The 24066-nt window shown below is 41.6% G+C and overlaps 1 protein-coding gene across 1 annotated transcript in view; it reads right to left on the reverse strand.

The window, feature by feature from the left end:
* agap3 (ArfGAP with GTPase domain, ankyrin repeat and PH domain 3) overlaps positions 1 to 24066 on the reverse strand; it is a 114053-nt gene that overhangs the window by 71364 nt on the left and 18623 nt on the right. The window lies entirely within an intron of this gene.

The following is a 24066-nucleotide window of genomic DNA, read 5'->3' on the forward strand; positions in this document are numbered from 1 at the left end:
ATTCTGGTGTTAGTCTAACAGATCTCATGATGCATCGTGAGTAAAGCCCACAAACCCTTAGTCAGTGTTCGGACATGAGTCAGCCATGCACATATGCACACGCTTTCATGAAGGCGAGTTTACTTCCTCAGGAAAACACAGTGACAGGAACATTAGACGACCTAAAATAATCAGCATTATTGACGGGCATGAGGTTGTTGTCGGACACCACAGCATCACAGCTCACCCTTGATTAGCATTCATCATCATCATCACCCTCCAGTACCACGTAGAAAGACTCTTGTGTCATCTACAGGCTGAGCACACCAACAAAGCTCCACACACATGCACAAACACACGTCACGACTCAAAATGATTTTCACAGGTATTGATGTCGTGCTTTTTAAATATAGCCCCACGTGAACATCACGTCGGCGCAAATCTGTGGCACAGGAAGCCCAACATGGAGACGGTGAAGAAAATCATTCACAGCTTCCAGAAAAGAGTCCTCGCTTGAGGAGATGTCTGATCTGGGGCCGAGTCAGAAACTGTGATCAGCGTCATCACGGACGAGACACATGGGCACTGAACTGCTAATAGACCCTGTACCAGATTCCGCCCGAGGCTTGAGTCGTATTAGCAAAATTACTCCTGATGCCATCGTCTGGTTTTCTGATAATAGCTGGTTGCTATCAAAAAATGCTTCTCGGTAGACAGTAGAAGGAAACACTACATGATGAGACTTGGTTCATGTATAAAAAAGGAGATGTGAACATTCGTAGGAACTGAAAAAAAATCAGTTATCACTGATAGTTATGCACGCTATCTACTGAAAGCTTGTTTTGAACTTTTTTTTAATTCATTGACTAGCAGTTTTGCTGCAGTTCGCTTTATTTGAAGGAGGGTGAACACGTTCGAGGATGGGAGCCTAAGTTTCCCACATGCTCATTAAAGCATTGGAGAGGGCTCCATCAAGCCACAGTGAGATCATCATCATTAGATTGGTACAAGACTCCACAAATGTCTGCACTGTTTCATTTATTCCCTGCTCTAATTGTGCTCAAATTATTATAACGTAATTTAAGGTCCAAACGTCCCTCAATAATCCAACATCCTCCGGATATTGAATCTAGTGATTAGTTAATGTTGAGCCACATTGGCTGTTACAGTGACTGCCAGCTGGTACTGCATTATTATCTACGAACAATACAGAGGTTTGCAACTTAGTTTGACATCACCTACTATAGGTATTCCCTGCCAGATCATGCCACTTTGGCAACACGTCGAGGACGAAAATAAAGAAAATCTGTCACTACATCTTAAAGGAAATGGGGGGAATAAATTATCACTGTTAATTGTAAGTTCCTCTGGAACATGGATGTTTTCCGGGGCGTGACTATTCAGCTCTCTGAGGCATAATTAACACTTACTGTTGCTCCCCGCAAACAACACAAACAGGTCTGAAAAACAGTGAACTCCCCCAGAAGCATCTGAATGTTGTGATAAGGGAACACACACACAGGACCCATTGCTCCTGAAAACCCGGAATAAACATGCACGACACAACGTGCCTACCCAAATGCCACTACAGACATAAATGTAAACAGTTTGGGTATGATACACAATCTGTGCATCTGTGTGTGCAATGAACACTTTACACATTACTGCACTCAAAACACACACGCGGTCTAAAGATGAAAACGTGTTCTTTGATTTTCTCCCCCCACACCCAGATGATTACACGGCAACAGTGATTACACAATGACCTGCCAATTTAGCAAAAGACACACATTTACCAAAAGCCCCTTTCACACCCTTGTTTCTGCATCGACATTGAATTAATGTTGGCAAATGAGTAAGGCAGGAGACTCGTACACAGAGGCAGAAGGGCTACAGACAGCAAGGAAAGTTTATGATAATTAGGCTTGCAGTAGTGGTACTGAGCGTGGGTGTAGAGCTTTTTAAAATTCAGCTGCACTAGCGACAAGCATACGTCACTATTGCTCCACTGCAGAGAAAATGATAGGTTCGAGGACGTCTGTGGGAGGCTGTGAAAAATTCCAGACGCTTCTGTCTGTAAAATTCAGGTTTTGAGAGAAAGCTTCTGCATTTACATAGCATGTGTGTGTGAGAGACACAGAAGCAAAGCATCGGTGAATGGGAGAGAGATGGTGAAAGCAAGGCAATCTTGAGCCATAGATTAAACATTCAGCCCTCTTACTAAAATCTTTGACATTCAAAATGTTCACTGCTTATCTTCCCACTTTGCTCAGACAGAAAATAATACTAAACATTCAGTGCCACGGATCAATGTCAGTGTTGTTTGTGTTTTGATGCCTGAAGTGAACGTGTACAAGTTATTAAACAGGTGTCAATCTAGACTTCCTGATGTGCTTTTTGCAGCCATCACAACCACCACAACAACACATGTTGAACGTTACTATAGGACTTTGATGTCTCAGCTGAAGAAATACAAGGTGCACTGGGGGAGAAAGGAAAAGAAAAATGTGAATTTCGGCGATTTGGGGATGGACTGGGAAACCAAGCCAACAGAATGGTTTGATGATGATGACAAAATGACCAGTGAGAGAAGGTAGGAGGAAGCTGCGCATATAGATGCACAGTTTTCACAGGCGGGTTTGTGTGGGCTGGTAGCTCCCAGTCCTCCTCCTCCTCCTCCTCCTCTACACATTAGTTTAGCAAACCCCCGCTCACTTCTGGTGTCATCTTTTAAAACCTGCCTTTGACTCACTTTTATGCAATAGCTTTGATGTAGTATCGCTCTCTGTCATCTTTATTTTAATGTAGGAGTGGCAGCAGTATCAGTATTATTTTTGGTATTATTACAGAGTAGCACAGAGAGGCCTCTTTTAAGGTCATCCTCGGGGAGCTGGGATAAAATATGCTTGGATTTGGTGAATCACTTCACTGAAAATAATTGCCAGTGATTGCTATAATATGCGGTAATTGGTCTCCTTCAACATAAAGCACCAGACTATTGTTATCTATGAGAGGGTGGAAGTGATGCAAAGTTTGAAACCCACAATTTGAATGCAACTCCTTTACATTGTGCGTCTGTATCAGTTCACAGAATGGCTTTTGAGGGCTGAAAAGCCTAGTTGGAAGTGTTGTACTGTACATTTAAAAACATTATCTGCAGCCCTCATGTGATCATATATCACTTTCTTTTTCCAATTTCATTCTTCAGATGATAACATATGTAACATGTCCCGCACCATCTGGCTTTCAGCTGCCTTCCTGCACCCCGTGTATGTCTTGCATCTATTCTTGCACTTGTTAAAATAAATGGAACCGTCAGTCACAGCATCAGTCAACCGCAAACTGATGTTACAACGTAGTGAAGTAACTTGTGCCATTGTATTTCCGTATGAGGTGGTTGTGATGCTCTTTAGGTGCAACTACGAACAGCTACGCAAGCTCTGGATGAATGTGTTGTTCAAACTCACCAGTCACATCATTAGACATTAAGTGTCCGGCGTAGTCTTCTGCTGCTGGAGCCCATCTGCTTTCAAGGTTTAACATGTCGTGCGGTCAGTGACGGTCTGCTGCACATGGTTTTAACAAGTAAGTATTCGAGTTACTGTTGCCTTTCTATCATTTTGAACCAGTCTGGACACTCCTGTGACCTCTGGCATCAACAAGGCACGTTTGTGCCCAGAGAAATGCAGCTCACTGGATATTTTCTTTTTTTTTTTATTATAAATTATTCTCTTTAAACCCTAGAGATGGTTGCATGTGTAAATCCCAGTAGATCAGATGTTTGTGAAATACTCAGACGAGCCCATCTGGCACAAACAACAACCTTAAAATCACCTTTCTTCCTCCATTCTGATGCTCAGTTTGTCCTTCAGCAAGTCGTCTTATCCATGTGTAAATGAGTGCGTAGCAAGAGTGGACTCACACGTGTGTTGCATTGACTACAGCAATTACTCGATTAATCGATTACTAAATTAATCGTCAACTATTTTGATAATCTTTTGATAATTTTGGGGCAGCCCGTGGCCAAGTGGAAAGGGAACTTGGCTTGTAACTGGAGGGCTGGGGTACCCCTGACCAAGGTACCCAATCTCCATTGCTCCCCGGGTGCTACTCAGTGTGGCAACCTACTGCTCCTAATTCTAGAATGGGTCAAATTTCCCTAAGGGGATTAATAAAGTATAAGATTTAGATTTAATCGGTTTGAAGCTTTTTTCCTTATTAAAACACGATTTCTGATTGCTTCAGCTTCTTAAATGTGAATATATTCTTAATTTCTTTGCTCCAAATAGCAAAGAAATTATTAAAAGTAAATCATTATTATGGTTTGTGGACAAAACAAGACATTCGAGAACATCATCTTTTCCAGGTTTGACAAATACTGATCAACATTTTTTAACGTTTTCTGGACTAAACGATTACTCGATTAAATGTGAAAATAATCAACCGATTGCTATGCATGATAGCTAACCAGCCGCTAGGCTAAACGTTAGCAGAGTCTGTATATGTCATGGCTGACTGTAGCAAGAGTTGCTAATGTTGCTAAAGTGATGCTAATGCCATGTCCCCCGAGTCCACCACTGTTGGGGGCACCCTGTCTGACCAAAAACCCCAACAACAGTAATAACAACCTTGTCGTAGTATTCCATGTTGACTGTGTTGTGTTTGAACTAAACATAATAAACATGATTTGATTATGACGGATTCATTTGACACTCGTCCTGATGCCTGGAATGTTGAACAGCAGACATTGTGGTCCAAAGCGAAGCAACAGCCTTACGATGCCGCTCGGCAACGCTCGACACCGCTGTATATGATTGGCTGATTAGATATCAACAAACAGGTGAATATGTGTACTTAATGCAGTGCCGGGTGAGTGTATGTCCATCATAGAGGAAGCACTGAATCTACAATATTGTTTAATCTGTCCAGGTGTCCTGGTTTTTACACCTTTCGAAGGTTTTTTCATTCCAATTAGAAAACGAAGGCCAAGAATAGCGACACGTTTGGGCACAAGCTCCCATGTAATTTCCCACATCCTTTGTCTCCGTGCCTGTGACGCCCATACATGCTGAGACAAAAGGCTGGGAGCTTCATTATGAAGTTGACAACACCATTTTACAAAAAGCCAGAATACCATCATTCCCCCCCACCGGTGCTAATAACATGAACCGGGAGCAGCTGCTGACGGATCTAACAGAGTCTTTATTTATTTCCATCAAGGTGATGCAGTTCATGGGTTTACAAAATAAAACTATGTGATAAGACTCAGTGTTCCTCCCCTGATCTAGTGCCACCGGCTTTCTGCAAGCCATTATGCAATCACTCCTTCAACAGAGAATGGCTCCAGGATAATGGCGCATCATAGATTCTGTATTCAACGGGAGATTAATTGTTATGCATATCTGTGACTGATGAAAATTTGAAAACCTCATTCTGTGAAGCATCTCTGGGAGATTAAGTTCAACAGGTGACTGGCAATTATGTCACACTCCACCAGCTCGCGTTACGGGACCGCGAGTGCGACAGGCACGGTGGAATAGCGGTTATTAATGATGCATAGTGTAAACGGAAAAGACCGAGGGGTAAATATCTTTCAAAATATTCAAATTGCTGTGTCCAGATTTCCTCCACCAATTTACTGTGAAAATAAATAAATAAATAACATAAACCTCGTCATTTGTAAGCACTACAAACGTCTATCACGAATGATAGATATGTAATAAATACTTGAATATTCTCAGCCAGACACAGGCTCAGTCATCATCTCCAGAGGTTGAATAACACATGGAGGTTGTCCCCCATCACCCACATCTGTAACCTAATTACTGACATTTTGTAACAACTCACATTTGTCAAAGTCGCCATTGAGCAGCTACATGTCATCCACCTTGAGATTTTTTTAGGTGCCCTTAAACATTATGACGTATAATTCTGTATGTGCAAGGTGCTTTGGAGGAGGAAATATCTCATCGTGCTTCACTCCTGGATGACGTAGGCATGGACAAAAGGTCAAGGTATGCCTGAATGTGATTACAAAGGACATGGCGACACTGAGCGATGGTCGGATGCTCAGAGCCCTTTTTTTCTGCAATTTAGCTTTTGAGAAATGAGCCCTGCTGGAGGCAATTTGATATAATGTCACCCAAGTCTGAAAATGGCAGACATTAGGGGAGGGGATACAACAATATGGAAAAAAAAATGTGCTAGTTTTTTTCCTCTTGTGAGAGCATCAACACTGCTGATGAGAAGATCAGATTCTCTGCAGGCCACCGCAGTGTGCTGAATATGCAGTTTCTGTGATCTTCTTTTGATATTTTACCGCAGTCAGGTTTTGACAACTGATTCTTGTGAAAGAATGACACAGAAATATGGGTTATTTAAAAAGAAGAAGCGCTTTCGTCACACCACATCAGCAAAGCAAAACGTACGAGGGGCGAGAGTTTGTGAGCGAGATCAAAACAGGGGAGACGAGCGCTATGTATTCAACCTGGAGGCAAAAATAGAAAATGTACTCAGAATTTATATTAACTGATATCAATCAAAGGACTCTTTTTTTTTGCGTCACTACAGAGAACTTGCTCACACTTACATCCAGCCGAGAGATTGAATTTTTCCAAATGCTGACAAGCCATCTTTATTAGACAGGGGGGAGCGCGCCCTACGGGAGGTGTCAGAATAGAGTCAATTTAATGGTAGCGAATATCAGTTGTACCAAAGAGAGTTTTTTAATAACTCCTGCAGCTCTGTGGAGAGTGTCCCGCTATGCACCTGCCATAGAAGTACAGTTAAGACCGTGAAGCAAATACATGGTGCAGTCGCCACCACCACCTCTTAGTTTTCAGTGATGAAATGTGTGCAACACAGGGTCAGCACAATACTGATGCACTCACGTCATGCAATTATGTGTAGCAAAGGACATCGAGTCAAATAGATTACATTTCAATGCAATGAATTAGCATTTAATGATTTTCAAAAGAGAAATAAGCTGCACTTGAGATGCTCATGCTGGGGCCCAGTTTATTTCATTTAGCAGAAACCTCTTCAATCAAAGCACTTTAATGGCAAGTGCATTGTATGCAGAAGCATGTACAGTGCATTTATTTTTTTACATTACTACCTCTTTGAGATTAAAAGTGTCATAACCTCCTACACTGTAATGCATGCCAACTGCAATTGTGTTTGAGCCCACACTCACACTCACACACACTTAGTAATCCAAGTGAAAGGAGGAGCCAAATGAGCTGAGAATTTAGGCCTTCAGCTCCTGGAAAACAATCCTTAGCAGCAGAAATTACACAATAACATGATCTCCTCCAGGTTCTCCTCCTCCCACCTTCTGCGTCTCTCTCCATCCATTCGCTTGGTGCTACCCGCCCACGGCCCTCCACCGTCCTCGTGCTTACTGCACAGTGCATCAGCAGCATCCCCAGGAGAAGGGGAGACCTGTTCTTTAACTAGACCATTACGAATTACTGCCACTTCAAAATCTACTAAGATTCACCGCCTTCATTTGCACCCACACCTTCTGGGAAGATGTGATTCCATAATGTGATTTTCTTCTGTGTAATCCTGTGTGATAAATAACTGCAGTCACTCCAAGATTAATGCAATTCAGGGGGAAGCCCCCCCCAACTCCACCCACACAAACACACACACACACACACACACAATGCCCGACTTGGAGAAGTCGACAGTTCTGCTATTTTTACGCGTGCATCTCCGTAGGTACTATAGTTTGAGGTCACATGGATACCCACCCCTCAGAGAGACACACTGCTGCAGTGCACTATTTCTGGATTCTTGGCAGGAGGAGACAGGTGTGAGCACTTGAGGGGCGGGGGGAACCTGCTGAAAGGTGCTACAGCACTCAACAGCTTCACTGTGATGGTGGAAAGAAACCACGTGGTGCAAAGCGAAAAGAAAACCAAAAGTCGCAGGGATCCCAGCCTGATTTACCTCACTTCTGACGTGGGCTGTTTGAACAGTTGTTAGTCAAGGTCGGTGTGTGGGGATCAAAAGGTAAAAGGCTCGTGTAACCTGCTGTTATTTTTGACTAACAGGGGCCGCCGTCGACTGTATCGAATCTGAAGCGGGCTGCCTGGTCGCTCATGCGGCTGCATGCCAATGAGATCATCAGCACAGCGGCAGTGTCAGTTATGCTCCCCATCGCAACGTGACAGCTGCAGGATGGCCAGCATTATATCGATGTCAGACTCCCTTTTCTTATCTCCCGTGTGGTGTGCGTGAGTCTAGTCAGACACAGAGCTGCTGTATTTGGAGGGCTGATAAAGAAAAGAAAATAAAATAAAATAAAAAACTTTATGAATGACAGTACAAAACTCCGGATATTTGTCACTCACGGCAGACTTTCATGACGGCACCTTTTATGGTATTGTTCCGAACAAGAAAGGCATCCAATATGTCAGGCCTGAACTGCCTGAAGGCCAGCCAAGCAGTGAACAAAAGAAGCATGAATCTTCTCAAGCTGATGTTTTATTTTAGGGAAGTGGCTCTGTACATAGTTGACTAGTACGAACACACTGACAAAGACTTAAAAAATAAAAGATATGGGTAAATGCCAGAATTCCGTTTACCCAAAACATCCCTGTTTTCTTGGAACCACTGTTTAAGTGGCATGAAGCAGCCTCGTCCTGTGCAAAGAAACTATAATCTTCAAAAAGGAATAAGTTCTGTGGCCAAATTGTCATCATTCGAGTGTGACCTGACGAGTTATAAAAGAGGGATTTTGTATGATCCAAAATTACTGGAGTCACAATAAAATAATCTATGTACTTTGATGACATTGCTCTGTGGTGGTATACAGTATGAGGCCATGCACTGGGTTCCATTAAACAGGTACAAACAGATGATTTAAGACCCTGGAAGCAACTATAACTGCCTAACTTTAAATTAAAACAAGCCAAGAATAGAGGTTTCATATCAATCACTGAAAGTAAAGGTAGACAGATGATACATCGCTCCATTAAATGTCACTTATCTCAGACGGTGGCATATTTCATAACCACCTAACCAGCATCTACACGCATGTATTCAGGTGACATCACTTGTTTAATCCCTGAAGTGACGTCAAGTGCTAATCTCCTCAACCCTAATGTGCGCTGGAAGACAAAGCCTTTCTGTCGTGGTGACTGATCCTCCTCAGGATCATCACACTTACCTGATACATTACAGCAGAGCGCTGATCAGATAGAGTCAAAAGTGATTTTTATTCTAATGCATAAATTAAACCAGTGATGAACTTGTGGGGCCTGAAGCTTTCAAACAGGCGGATATTAATTCAGTCCTCGTTGTAAATGCGGGCGACAGAGAGTCTGTCAGTGACGGAACTGTTCTTTTATAGTCGGCTGCCGTAGCAGATAGGAGTTATTCTTGTTAAGGTTTTTTATGGGCATCTATATTTGATGTCTCACCATGAATGAAAACCCACGAGGCTACATTTGAGTTTTTGAAGAAATAAGAGCCTGTACGCGTTGTCAATCTCGGTGGTAATTTCCAGAGTAAACTGTGTGAGGAGGTAAATTCGTGTTTGCTCGTAAGATACTTAACAGATAAGCAGCCGCTCTCGAGGATTTGACCAGATTTGCAACGGAGTTTTACTTCCTCAGCCGCACGTAGACTTTACTTTGAACACAGACAGAGTTAGAGTCATGACACATGTACACTCGCCGTGAAGATAACACTACTGAGACTACTGAGTAACTTGCGCCACTTGCTAGGATCCCATGGCCATGAATAAACTCTATATAGGCTATTTTAATATTCATTCTAATAATAAGAATATGTGGGAGAATGAGCTGCTAATTATCCACTTCACATGTAAGAAGCCGCTCGGTCTCCTGTAATCCAATTGGTTTCTCCATTTCTTCTAATGGTCCACCCATGACTCATGCTGTAATGGATCCACAGCACAGAGAAGTAATATCCAAGTTTTTATAAGGTTGAACTTACTCGAGAGTAAAGTCATCAACTTCATGGATGCAAGCAGGGCTAAAAATTTCAATTTCAATTAACACAGGCTGGAATTTAATCATTTATTTTTAATTGGTCTGTGTTCAATGCGAAAATGCAATACAGAAATTAGCTGCAATGATTATTTGATGAATGGATTATTAATCTATTACTTAATTAAACAATTATATTACAAATATATTTTAGAAAAATGCCAATTCCCTATTTTACCTGAAATCGTTGAGCTTGACGTGTGAGCGTTAGAAAGTGAGCGATTATGTCTTACGATACTAACGTGTGGCTAAGGCGAAGACCATGCAGGTGTGCTTTCCACCTCTCACTGAGCATCTGTGTCATCACACATATTCAAGAGTAGCTGGAGGCCACGCAACAGTCACAGTCATGGACTCGGCTTGTGAAACAAATCCAACAGAACTAACTTCACTGCAAAGATTAAAAAAAAAAAGGACTCATTTAATAAATCGCTTGGCAAATATGTTGCAACTGTCCCAGATCTCTCAACCGAAGACGCGTCGTACAAGGGGAATTTTTCCAAATAGACAGGGCTAGATCCAGAGATAAAAACCAATACATATTATAATAATAGCATCTGTGCAGAGGCTCTGGAGAAGGGACAGCTGCACAGAGTAAACAAACAGCTAATCTGACTTTAGCCAACAACTGAGTACTGCCTTGACACAATAAACGCTGGAGATTCATCTAAATCCTAACATAAGCTCTGCCCACGTATACCGTGCAGAGACAAGCGTAACACAACAGTAAAGAGACCCTCTATTTCTGGCCCCCAGGTGCTCCTGGGTAATGTCATCTGCTGCAGAAACTCTTTAGTAGCCTCTCTTCAATCCGATGAGGTGGAACTCCTTCATTGTTCCGCTGTCAACTGGGATTCACCTCATAGGTCAAAAAAAAAAAAAAAAGATGGTGGAATATGTGCAGTGGCAGAGCATGACCACAGGGGGTCACTGTTGCAGTTTGAAAATGCTAAATAGTTAAAGCCATTGTCAAAAACCATTTGCAGCTACAAATCTGATTTTGGTGTATATACATTACATGAATATTTTCCTGAATTCTTGTTAGTATTGTTCCATGTTTTCTAAACCTATGCACACATCCACAACACAAACTATAATCAATAAACCATGTCTATACAAAAAGTAGACACCACCAGCCTGTGCTCACAGTAAACAACCCACCACCTGCATGCAGAGAAAGGATGGAAGACAGTTATTACATAAGAGGCTCATCAGTGGGGTAGTGGCCCACGTACTGCGTGTCCTCTGTAGAATCTGTTGAGCGGCCTCTCACTCAAAGAAAGAACAAAATGGCTGGAGGTGACTGGCTGAGAAGGAAACTGCAGCAGAAGAGGCTGTCAATTTATGTAAATAATTAGCTATTAACTCAGACACTACCCAGTGCAAACAAACTGGGCAGTTTAAATGTTTACATGGAATGCTAATGAGGCTCATGGCTGCAACATTAACCATGCATTAATAAATGCACCTACGGTGGTTTGTTGTGTCCACGTACCTGCTTGTTGTGGCATTGCACAGCACAGACACCACAGTGTGGTCCGCGGGGTCGTCAGTGCGGTTCCAGTGTAGAGTAATGTGAACAGAAAAACCACAAGGTCCCTCACCTTTGGCTTTAAATACTGAACACTACATGTGCAGCATCTCAAATATGGAGTCTGGTCAGTGAAAATGTATTAATTAATGGATTAAATATTCTGTAAATTAAAAGGCAACAGCTCTTCAACATCAAAGTTAACTATTTAGATCATTCTTTAATTAAAACATTTTCAAATATGGGATGGAAACAGCTTCTTCAGAGAAATGAATTTATAAGTGTTGGACTGTTGGTTGAATACAACAAGCAATTTGCCTACTTCTGCCTGGGCCACTTGTTTTAATGGGTAATTTTCTTTATTTTCAACTAATTTAAAGAGATTGATTAGTAATCATCAATTATTGAATAAAATAATAACTTGCCATCAATAAAAACAAGAGGCAAGACTTCATATTCGAGAAACTAGAACTTCTGAAATCGTCCACTCACTGATCACTGGAATATGCTGATTTTAAACCTCGTGCCAAAAAGTGTGATCTGAAAAGCTTGACGTGACCTTCTACACAACAAGGTACATGAGACAATAAACTAAAAATCATCCGGGGCTGAACAAAGGACACATCCTGCCACCAGGTGTTCCCCCGACTGTGGTGTTTTCACAAACCACTGTCAGTTTCCAGCTGCCGCGTGGCACAAAGACTCCCCGACTGCCACATTGTTGTGACCCTGCTCATTTCACAGGCAGATGGACGAGGGTCAACAGTGCTGTCACATCATCAGCAACACCATGCGGCGAGCGGCGTGCACCAATCGCCTGCCTCCACTCTCACCGGCCCACAAAATCCCTGTTGACTCCACACCCACTTGCCCATCCATCGCACAGGCAACCAGTTGCCTAGGCAACCTCAAAAACCCTTGCGCCTGTTTAAGTGTCAAGACAAATTCTATTTTACATTTTACTTGCAGAACAGTTCATTCTCCATTCATCCATTCATTCATGAATCTTTCCCGACATCTGCCCGTCTCCCTCTGTGAGCAAACCCCCCCCCCGTTCTCACATTTTAACTCTTCGCTCTCCGGATGAAACGTGTGATTTAACACAGACACTGCAGCTGTAACGCTGCTGTCTGCTGTCGCAATGACAGATGATGACAAGTAATAAAACTTCCCATGTTCGTCTTTCGAAATGATGAAGATCATTCCAAAAAGTTCATCATTTACATTCCAGTGACTGCGTGCCGCCTCCAACAAAGCAATTAATATGTGCAGAGATTCAAGCCAAAGACACGATCCAAGTCATTCATCAGACAAAAACAAATTATAAATCCTGATTTTAGAAAATGGCAAGAAGGGAGACCAGTGTTTTGGAGGCTGTGCAACTTCCATGTTTAGTACTGGTACTGGTCATTTAAGCATTCTTGCAAGATAAAAACTACACATTTGATTATTGACGCTGGCATAATCCAAACTGACAAGGTTGCCCCTTATATTACATATATAATGACCTATTGTGGAGATAATTCAGAAGCAGCTCATTTTAAATGCATTTCATGCAGGCCGTCCACATATTAATCTACTCTCCACTGATTTTTGCACAGTCACTCGTCACTCAGCATGTCACGCGGCCAGAGCGCTGTGCAGTTATGCGACACACCAGCGCCGTTTTCAACAAGCGTTAGAGAAAATCGAAAATCTGAAATTGAAATCTGCCGTTAGAGGGAAGACAGAAACGCAGCCGAGGACACAATCCCAAATAATATTCAGTTCAAGTCGGCTGCTGTTGAATATACCCATGCCATTACTCTGTCAAAGGGGGTGTGGCTAACTCGCCCTGAAGCACTAGCACACAGGGGGAATCATGCTGTGCTCATCAGTGTCACTGTTGCCGAGCCCCTCGCTGCACAAATCGCAGCGTGGTGCAGACGACGGAAGGAAGGGGAAGCTTACATAAAGGCGAACATGGTAACAAAACTTGTATAGAATATAAACATCCTGTGGCATGAACACAGACAGATAACAACCATGATTAATCAACACTGTCAACGGGGGGGGTGGGGGGGGTATACAAAATTGACGTGAATTAATGACGTTACCTTCCAAATAAATAAGTCGTGCAATCAACCTTTCTCTAAATGTGGGAGTGTCAACACAAAAAGATGGTGGCGCAACTCGACTCGGCTGCGAACCCACGAGCCTAAAGACAAACAGGCACCTCTATCAAGACTGCCTCAGTGTTTCCATGGGTGTTGTGTTTCTTTATTCCCTTCTTTCTAGTCTACATTCAACAGAGCACTGCTGTCATGCTCTGTACAGCCGCCCACGTTCACCCTTGCAGAGAGAGAGAGAGAGAGAGAGCGAGAGAGAGAGAGCGAGGGAGGGAGGCAGAAGAGAAAACCTTGCTTCCACAGCGAGTAACCAACCATACATTATGGGAGGACAAACCATATTGCTCCATTCTGTTTTTCTTACAAACCACTACACGACCAAACAATACGCACACATGTTGTGTAAATCCACAGTGGCATGCGAGGCCTTGATTACTGTGGCTGCAGTTGCACGACAGAACAGTGTGGAAAAGGAAATCCATGTACTCTAAGGGGCCGTCCACAAGGAAACGGGTTTAGGTGACTACGCATACTTTTACACAAACCGGCATTGTTTCCTTTCCTTTCCCCGGTTGGTTAATTCGGTCTCCGTTTCTGTTATTATATCTAATGTTGTTGACAGCATCTTCTTCTGTTGTTGGTGTAATTTACAGTGCAGGCATGTGTACAACAGCGTTTTGAGTCGTTTCAGGGGGTTCCCTGGGTATGGAGATATTTCCCGAACGGCACAGAAAATGATCCTTTACGTTCCACGCTATTTCCGTCTGGACGTGGCCTAAATCTGCCCACCGGCGGGGTTGTGTTTATGTTCGTCATGTGATGGGCACTCTTCCCAAAATGCACTACTTTGCTGGTAAACGAGTTTAAATGGGGAGGTAGCGGATTTAGAATGCTCAGGTACGGTTTAGCCCTCAGGTCAGAACAACGCTTAGTTTGATGAAACTTCCATTAGAAAACTAATGCGTTTCCTAACTCAAATCCGGGCGACTGCAGCCCAATTGTAAAACCTGTGTTTCTGACTCAGCTTTCCTAATTACAGAGCAGGACATTACACAGAATGTCATGTCAACTGTAAGATCTTAAAATGGTATGACAGTGCAGGTGGAGTCGAGCAAAGAAATGTAGCTCAAGTTCAAAATACTACAACCCACAGTCCTGTGTCACTTAAAAGCAGCCTCTGCGACTACAAACTCACATGTAGACATTATTTTATGAGCTCATTATTATCATTATTTTTTTTAACACCATATTTAAACTTGACGAATCCTTGGCCAAAGATTTAGCAGTGCTCACTCAAACTATTTTCCTGGCAGTGTAGAAATGGCCGTTGGCCTCCATTTACAGATTCATATTGGCAAGTGAAATACAGAGCGTGTCAATGAACAGTTAACCAAAGAAATAAATGACTGTTGTGAAAGTTACGGTGACGTGACTTCTGCGTTACAAAAAAACCCTGGCTGCAGTCGTCTCCGTTGAGGCCACTTATTGCTAAATTCTAGCAGTGTGTGAAATATGGAAGTCATGTTGGACTTCACTGATCCGTGATTTCACCGGAGGATCCCTCATGTTTGTGACCCAGGGGTGGGGTTGATCCATCACAGGCAGATCATCAGTGAGGATGAGCTCCTTTCATGGGATGAGAGTCGTGGCTCTAATTCAAGGCCACTTTGTTTATTTACACACACACACACACACACACACACACATACACACACACACTGGCAACGAACATCCAATTCCCTTCAAACAGCCAATTATAACTCCCCGTCCTTGTTTCTTCCTGCTGCAGAAACACTGAGCTGACAGGATTTTTAAAAAGGTGAAAGCAAAGCAGTAGCCTCCACTATATTATGGCAAGTTTGTCGAGGTAGTGGTAGAGGTGAGGAAAAGGCAGATAATCAGATGTTTTGGCACCAGTTGTGCACTGAGTGAACTTAAATTATTGCTCCACGCAGCCCGAATTCCACCTAATGCTCATCAGCCGCACTGGCAGAGACAAAATGTCCCTTTCTGTAGCTCACAGCGAGTAGAAAAGCGTCAAAAAATATCCCATGCTTGTCAGCTACCATTTTTGCTTGATATGCCCGTTCCCCAGAGAGAAGCACATGACAGTCAATACAGCAGGCAGTATAGGAACACATGCACACATACTCCGTGCATCTTTGGGCTCATTACTTTTGCAGGCAGTTATTAGGTGGTTGGCGCTCTCATTACCTGGAGAAAGACAGCTCTCGGCAGTTCGGTGCTCTCCAAGGAATAGAGCTTAGAAAGAGAACAGGCACCTCTACCTCGACTTTGACCTTAACTGCTTTAAATGAGGTGCTTATTGCAAAGAAGGGAAGAAGGGAGAAAAGCCCTCTTTATTCTGCTGAATGAAACCTGCAAAAGCAAAGATTATACAAAGCAAAGGTTTAACAGCATCGATCCATGGTGCAGCTTGATTACCGATAAACCCAGAGCTGATGCTTGTCTACAGCCAGTGACTAATCCACAATGAGGGGATTTGCTCTTATGGGCATGTTTTGGATGCCAGATGAGTTAGATGTTGTCTTGTCGAGAGGCAGGGCAGCCTACGTCAGCACCGCAGGCTGCTGGCCAACACCGCAGAGCGAGGACGCAGCACAGACAAGTGTGAACTGCAAAAAGGCCTTTTCCCCCCCAGGATTTTCCTCTATGGCCTGGTCGCGCTCCAAGATTGTGAGTCTAATTCTGCCACCAGGCCAGTCCCTGGCATCCTCTCCAGATGGTAATGAACAGGGGGTGAACAGACAGATCAGGAAGAGATTGATGACTGGTTGCTGACTACACATCCGGTGGCTCGGTCCCATTCTCCTCCTCATCCTCCCATCACATGCCAGGCATGGCCACGGAGGCCAGATGCTCGGCGTTCTCCACGCTTCAGTTAAAGTTCAGTGTGTCTATTTGCTTTAAAATGAAAATCATTTGGTTTTCCTAGCTTTAGAATCAGTCTTTCTTTACTGATGCTGCCATCTTGTGCCGCCACGTTTCTACAGCAGCCTGGAAAGGGCAAACAGACCAGAGCATCCATTTCACGATTTGAAGAAAAGGCTTGCCACATAAATCAATGAATTTACTACTGCTACTTCACATAGTCCTCCATTTTTTTTAATCTGCAGTCTCACCATTAGATGGCACTAATTCTTTCCTGAAGATGTTAATTAGAAAAATTATGGAAACTGGCTGCAACAGAACCAACAGCAGTGTGCTCCAAAATATGGATTTATTTATAACTGCACAGGAGGTTTATGTGTATATATATATATATATATATATATATATATATATATATATATATATATATATATATATATATATATATATATATATATATACACACATACACTAAAAAGCATTGCTATAGGTAAAAACATGTGGGCAAAATTACCTTTAGATATTAGATATTTGTTGCAGAAAATGATTGAGAAATAGAGGTGAAATATTTCTGTCTGAGTAAGAAGAAAAAAAAAAGTGGTACAGATTGTTTGGCAAAGTGAATGTGAGATGGCAAAAGATGGAGAGAGAGAGAGAGAGAGAGAGAATTTCACACTCCAAGAACAGCAAAACGAATCATCTGGCTGAAAATGCTAAATTCAACTAGCGTGGAAAGAGTTGCATCAGCTTCTATTTTCTCAAAGTTTTTGGAAGTCTTTCAAAAGATGCTTCAGCCAAAACCCAACTATGTGATGCTGAAGGAATGCTTGAAAACAGTAGGAAACACAGAGTCGGAGGCTTCCCCCTTAATTTGGAAAAGTTGATGAGACAAGAAAAGTAGCAACTCTCGCAACTCGAAAAAAAAATGATGGTCTCGAAGCGAAATAAAGAAGAGCAGCGCCGATGTGACAAAGGAAAAAAGACTTTTCTCTGGTCTTCAATATTCATACACTTAAGAAGCGGAGAACAGTTACAAATCCTCAGTGCTGGAGGACAAACGAGACCGGCATCTCACAGCCTCCTCCAGATGGCATAAAGGAAGGCGTAAGAGAGAGGAAAGTGGAGGACAAAGAGGAATAAGAGATGAGCAGCAGCCGACTGTTTTGACTGTACCAGACGATTTACAATTCTCCTGATTGAATAAGTGTGATGGCATAGATCTTACATGTCTCCATTCACTTTGTAAAACCCATGAGCAACTCTTCCGAGGTGGAGGTGAGAGAGATTCCTACACTCCCTGTGCCTGTGCGCCTACTGTGTGTCTTTGATTATACAGTTATTGCAGAAACAGGGCTGTGAAAGCCAAGAAAGCAAAGAAAGACTGGAGTCTCTTGGATCACAAAAGTCTCCCATCACCAGATGCTTTAGTCAAGCACAGCACATAACAACAGGCATCACCTAAACCCACACTTGCAGCTCAGTACATTGAACTATATTGTGTTATTTTCTGCAATAATGCTTGAGGAGCGAAACGAGATTTATGCGTTGACTTGTAATTACAGGTGTTGAGTTATTAGCTGCGCCCAATTAGGAGACATGACAGCGTACTGTTCCTTTCTGCATTGTTGGCTTGGCATTCATTTTACGTCGGATAAACTTTGGGATTGCGACACGACCCTCTGCATTTATCTGGGCCTGGGACCCGCACCAGGTGCACACACAGACACTTTGAAGTTAGTGTAGTGTCTGATCTCATTGGTATGTACAATAAGGAGTCTATATCACACAACAATTTGCCAACAATCTCAATGTTTGTGTTCTCTACATTGCTGAGCACTCGCGGCCCAGATCTATTACTGCAACCATTAGAATAGGGAACTATTACATGACTTGATTTGTTATTCATAGATACTGATATGTACCTGAAGTGTAACACAAAATCTAACTTAATTGCAACACAGTGATATTTAGATTTAGTTTGTGTTACGCTTTCCATTTCGACTTAACTAATACAAACACTAAACAGACAACTAGGAAGATCAGTGCATGATAGGTGGATTTCACAATAAGATGAGTTTAATGTGGGATTAAGGCATTGGCTGAGAGCAGCTGTTACATCACATCGTCAATGTTATTTATATACAGTATAACCCAACGTCACAGAAGTTGCCTCGAAATCACCAGAGTCTGTCGCGCAAAAGTAATTTGATTTTAGTGCATTTGGTGATGCTGACGTGGCCAACCACTGCACAAATCTACACAACCCATGTCAATGAAGCTTGTCAGATACTTTCTGCACGAGCCAAACTGAGCTTTAAGTCTGCGCCCACAAATGTAGCCCAACTGTACGGATCACTGTCAGTCTGTAAAATGTTGCTTCTGACTGACACAACGCATTAGCCTGTGCACACATGTGAGATGAAAAATAAGCGCAAAAAAGGCTGATGAATAATTTTCCCTTCATATTTCATCTGCTTTTACCAAAAAAAAAAAAACAATCATGATGTTTGTCAAAATAAGACTAATTGCATTAAAAGCCCCTTAAAAAAAAAACATTTGAATCAGACCAAGGCCCCCAAGCATCCCAGTGTTAAAACACGACATAAGAGCTACACGATTTATTCCTCTTGACTGAATATATTTAATAAGAACCATAAAACACTGCACATGACAACCAAGTATAAATCAGTGCAGTAAAACAAAACTACTGTAAATTATTTCACAATTTTTACACTTTGGATTCTTTCTTGACCATTTTCAAAAAGTAAATCATGTCACTAAATCAAATATTATTGCTTATGGTTGTACCACACAGGCCAGAAAATATAAATAAGCTCCGGACAGTGCTCAGTTATGACAGATGACCGAGTCCGCGCTCAAATTACTATCTTGCACTTATCAGTTCATGATTCATGGCAAATTCTTTTTCAAGTTAGAAGCGACTATAAACTGATGCTCTATTTCCACAGACTCTATAAATTGTCCTGCCTCCTGTGATCAAATGTATTGGCGATTTTCCACTATACAGTCCCGGCACGGCACCGCATGGCACGGTACAGCACAGCTCTACTCTACACGGTTTGGTTTGTTTTCCATTACTTTAGTACCTCCACAATGTACCAGGAGGTCATCATAGCACGGCTGCATGAAACTGCTGTGACTTCATTTTTCACACGATACACCCAAACTAGTGACTATTGACTTGTAAAGCAGTTGTTTTCAGTGCAACTGAATCATTACAAACAGTTGATTAAAAAGATTTGTTCACAGAATCGTTCAGTACTTCCTGCAAGACACTAGAGCTGAAACAATTACTCGATTATTAATCGATTACTAAATTAATCGACAACTATTTTGACAATCGATTCATCAGTTTGAAGCTTTTTTCATGATTAAAACGAAAAAAGATTTCCGATTGTTTAAGCTTCTTGAGTTGTACACATTTATGTTGACAGAAAGTTAATAAAGGTGAACTAAAACTCTTTTTTTTCATCCAAAAGTTTGTTTGACAAACTTATTTGTTATTTGTGTATGTATATTATTTTTATTTAAAATATGTAAGTGCAGTGCAGTGCAGACATCAAATGTTAATTGGATCGTTAGTGTATCAAGTGCATCATTTGTTATTGTTAAACTGTTATCTTTTATCAAATGCCAGGAAAAAGAGAAAACAATTCAAATATATCAGTAAAAAAAGAAATCAGCACTGGTAAAGGTCACAGGATTCTAATTTATTTCTTATTCTCTTTGTATCTGTGGTACATGTATATTATATTTTTAATACTTTATATTCTATATATAATTCTATAGATATATATTTCATCATTTTCTTTCTATGGCTGCTTTTGTTCGCATGTATATTAGCATTTATGTTCTATTTTTTATATTACAGGGGTTAGAAAATGCCTGAAACTGTAGAAACACATGGAATTGAGTGGAATCACTGCATTTAAAAAAAGATCCATATCAATGGAGTTTTGTTTCATTCTTCTTCCTTATACTTGAATAGTGCTGTCACTTATGTCACACAGGGCTCCAACCACAGACGCTGACACCACCGCCGATGCCAACCCTGAGGAATGTCTGCAGTAAGACAAGTGTGTTCCGCCGTAGCAAGGCCAAAATGTACACAATAATTACACGGCTGACTTAGCAAGAGAACAGGAACAGGAGGATTGGACAAATTGTTTTGTATGAAGAGAGGCAAGGAAGTAGGCCAGCTGAGAGGATGGCAAACCCATCTGTGATCCTGTCTGCTGGTTATCACGATGAGCTATCCCCATGTTCCAGAAGAAGATAGGAGGATTTGTGCTCCTTAGACCTCAATACGTCATCACTACTGCCCTGCTTATATCCCACTCTAGGCTATATGTTCCTTTCCTTTCTTAGTGCACATGTCAGATATATAACACTGTGTGTGTGGAAATCTACTGAGTACAGAAACCAAAGGGTAATAATCACTGCCCCCAATTTGCACATTATCCCTCAACAGATTAGAATGTGGAATCAGCCAAGTCAACATATTAGAGGCCTTATGGGTAGATTGGCTCATTCAAGGGTCTTACATTAAGTCCGAAAGTTAAAACTCTTTGGGCACTTGAGTTAATGAAACGCAAATATTTTAGTACTTCTTATTCAGTCCAGTGACCCCCACTTTACCTGCTGTCACACACGTTGTCCAGATGGTAGTTGCCACAAAGCACAGCTTTACTGGTCCACAGGTACTTATACAATCTAACAGCTGGCTGTTAATAATGCCGAGGGTAAAAGGGCAATATGTCAATGATTTGACTGCTTCAAGATCCACAGAGCAGAGGTAGGGTGAGGTAAGGTGAAGCACCGTCCACTGTGGCTGGCTAACCGACCATCCACTTAACAATATATCACAATATGCTCGCGAGTGCCAGTTCATAATGTCAGGTGTTTGCGTGACTTACCTACAGAGTTGCACATTATTGGGAATTCATCAAGTGGGTCCGATGGCAGCGAGGGCGTTAGGGGAAGGGAAAGAGGAATGGAAATCAATTAGTAATTAATTCACGTTAAGTCGGAGATAAATTACTTCCGACATCATAAGGTGGCTCAATAAGACAGTGGCTTTCATTATGAATAAATTAAATCTATTTTCCTATATGCAGTGTATATACTAACGCAGTAGCATGCCGATTATCCAGAAACCTGTGATCAAATCCAAAACCTTGCAGGTCACTCATCATTCAAGTTTAAATATTACTATATACAACAATAAACTATTATGAGAGCGCTATAGATCGTTAATGAGAGTTTGCTGTCAACGTGTTGTTTTTTTACAAAAAACTCCTCACTAAACCACCAGCAACAGAAGGTGTCGTGTTTTAATAAGTGTCACAATCAATATATTTTGAGAATTAATTATTTTGTTGACTGTTTGTGGACGGCACTGCAATCTATCAATGATAAGTCAATAAAGGAGATGAATAATGCGAGTATATGCAATGAATTATTCATAAAACTCAAACAAACGTCGTCAGGGTGTAATTTATCACCATGTGCTTTGACATTTTCCCATCAAATTTTAGACGTAGATGGAACGTCTTCATTCTGCACAGTGTGTACACTTACTCAGAGTTAGTGTCTGCACTCAAACTGTAACTTAAAGGAATACTTCACCGATTTGCATTTAGCTTTGTATTACTAGAATAGGGGTAGTATTTTTGAAAGATTGTGCTCCCCAACCTCAGTTTCCCCTGAGTCGAGAAATATCTTCATTGTTTTTTTTATTACGTGTCCACCAGTGACACTTGGTCCGAGCCTTGGTCCGAGACTTGAAACACTAATTACACCCTTTTTAGACCCACTCGCAGGGGGACTCATTCCCAGAATGTTAAAGGTGTCCGCCATCTTTGCTTACAGTTATGCTAACAGCACCAAGTGTCACTGGTGGGCACGTAACAGGGAAAATAATGAAGTTATTTTTCAATTCAGGGGGGAACTGAGGTTAGGAAGCACAATTTTTCAATTCCAGTAATACAAAGCTAAATGCAAATCGGTGAAGTATTCCTTTAAGCTTTTGACACAACATGACAATTTTGTCCGTCCACATAGTGTCAGTCGAGGAGGAACCAGGAAAACAGCTTCACGTGTGGAAAGAAAACAGAATATGATTGATATTGGGCAGCTCCTACAAGGCTCCCAACATTATGTAACGTCCTATAAAATTTAATTCAGCTCCATAAAAGTCTTCATAAACATGGGATCCAAAGCATTTTGGTACGAGTGGGTGTTATTTTCTCCAGATGGAGACAAGGACAAATGATCCAGGATGTTGGAGTGGAGCTCTGTAGAAACAACCACACAAACTAAACTGCTTCCATGTTGAGGACAAACTACTGTGTGTGTATAGTGCTCAGTTCCACGGCATGTCCAATAACTCACAGCCATCCAAAACCACTCCATGTTTGGCTTTGCAGTAGCGATCTCTGCCCTTGAGTCAGTGCAGGCTGAGGTGTTGCATTGCTCAGCATCGGTTATATGCAGCTCGTTGAATTTTCAATGAGTCACTGCCATGCCACTTAATTCACATGCTGCATCATATAATAGCTTCTTCACTTCCACCGGCATTGACGTGGATGCAATGGTTAAGACGCTCACTGTGACCTACACATAGCACAAAAATAACACCAACGAGCTGTGGAATAAAACTCAATCTATGACATACTGTAAGGTGATGGGTGGGTTTAGATTGATAATTAATCTGCCGAAGAAATGCCATCACTAAAATTCTACAGAGATCAAGATTGCAGTTTATACAACCTTCAGTGCGAACTGCAAAGTATCCAAAAAACAATGTGAACACTTTTACACAAAACTAAAAGGTCAAATGGGAAAGAATTAGAGGCATCTAATACCGGAAAGAAGCTCTTTCTTGTTTGAGGAATACACTTCCACGTAAGTGGCTGTGGCTGGTTGTTCTGTTTGAGTTACTGTAGAATCATGGCGGCACAAGAGGGCGGCTTCTATAAAACTAGGCCCTTTGGCTAATGTTAACATAAAAGGCTCAAGCTAAAGAATTGTTTTATTATACAAAAGCAGGGATTGCAAGAGACACTACAATACGATATTATCACGATATTCACATCACAATACGATATTATCATGATATTGTGATATACCGAGTAGTTGCGACCTCATATATTTTGCAATATACTTGGACAACAGCTCTAGTGAGAGTTGCACTTGGCACCATCTAGTGGACGGAAATGTCAAATTACAATTTTTTTGCTAATCCACAAAAAATTCTAGTTAAAAATGATATGCTTGTAAACAGTACTTACAACATTAATACCACCATGCAAAATATCACAATATTTCATTATATAACACACACACCCACCTCTAGTCATTTCTACTCTAGGAGTCTTCAAAACAATAGCAAAAGTAACCAAGTTTGATTGCGTTTGGATACAGTGTTGGACGCACTCGTAGGCAGTGAGTATTCGTGATCCATCAGTGACAAATACAAACACTAAAATGAAAATAAAAACAGTAGTTCTGA

Source organism: Solea senegalensis, linkage group LG1 (genome assembly GCF_019176455.1).
Source record: "Solea senegalensis isolate Sse05_10M linkage group LG1, IFAPA_SoseM_1, whole genome shotgun sequence".
NCBI lineage: Eukaryota > Metazoa > Chordata > Actinopteri > Pleuronectiformes > Soleidae > Solea > Solea senegalensis.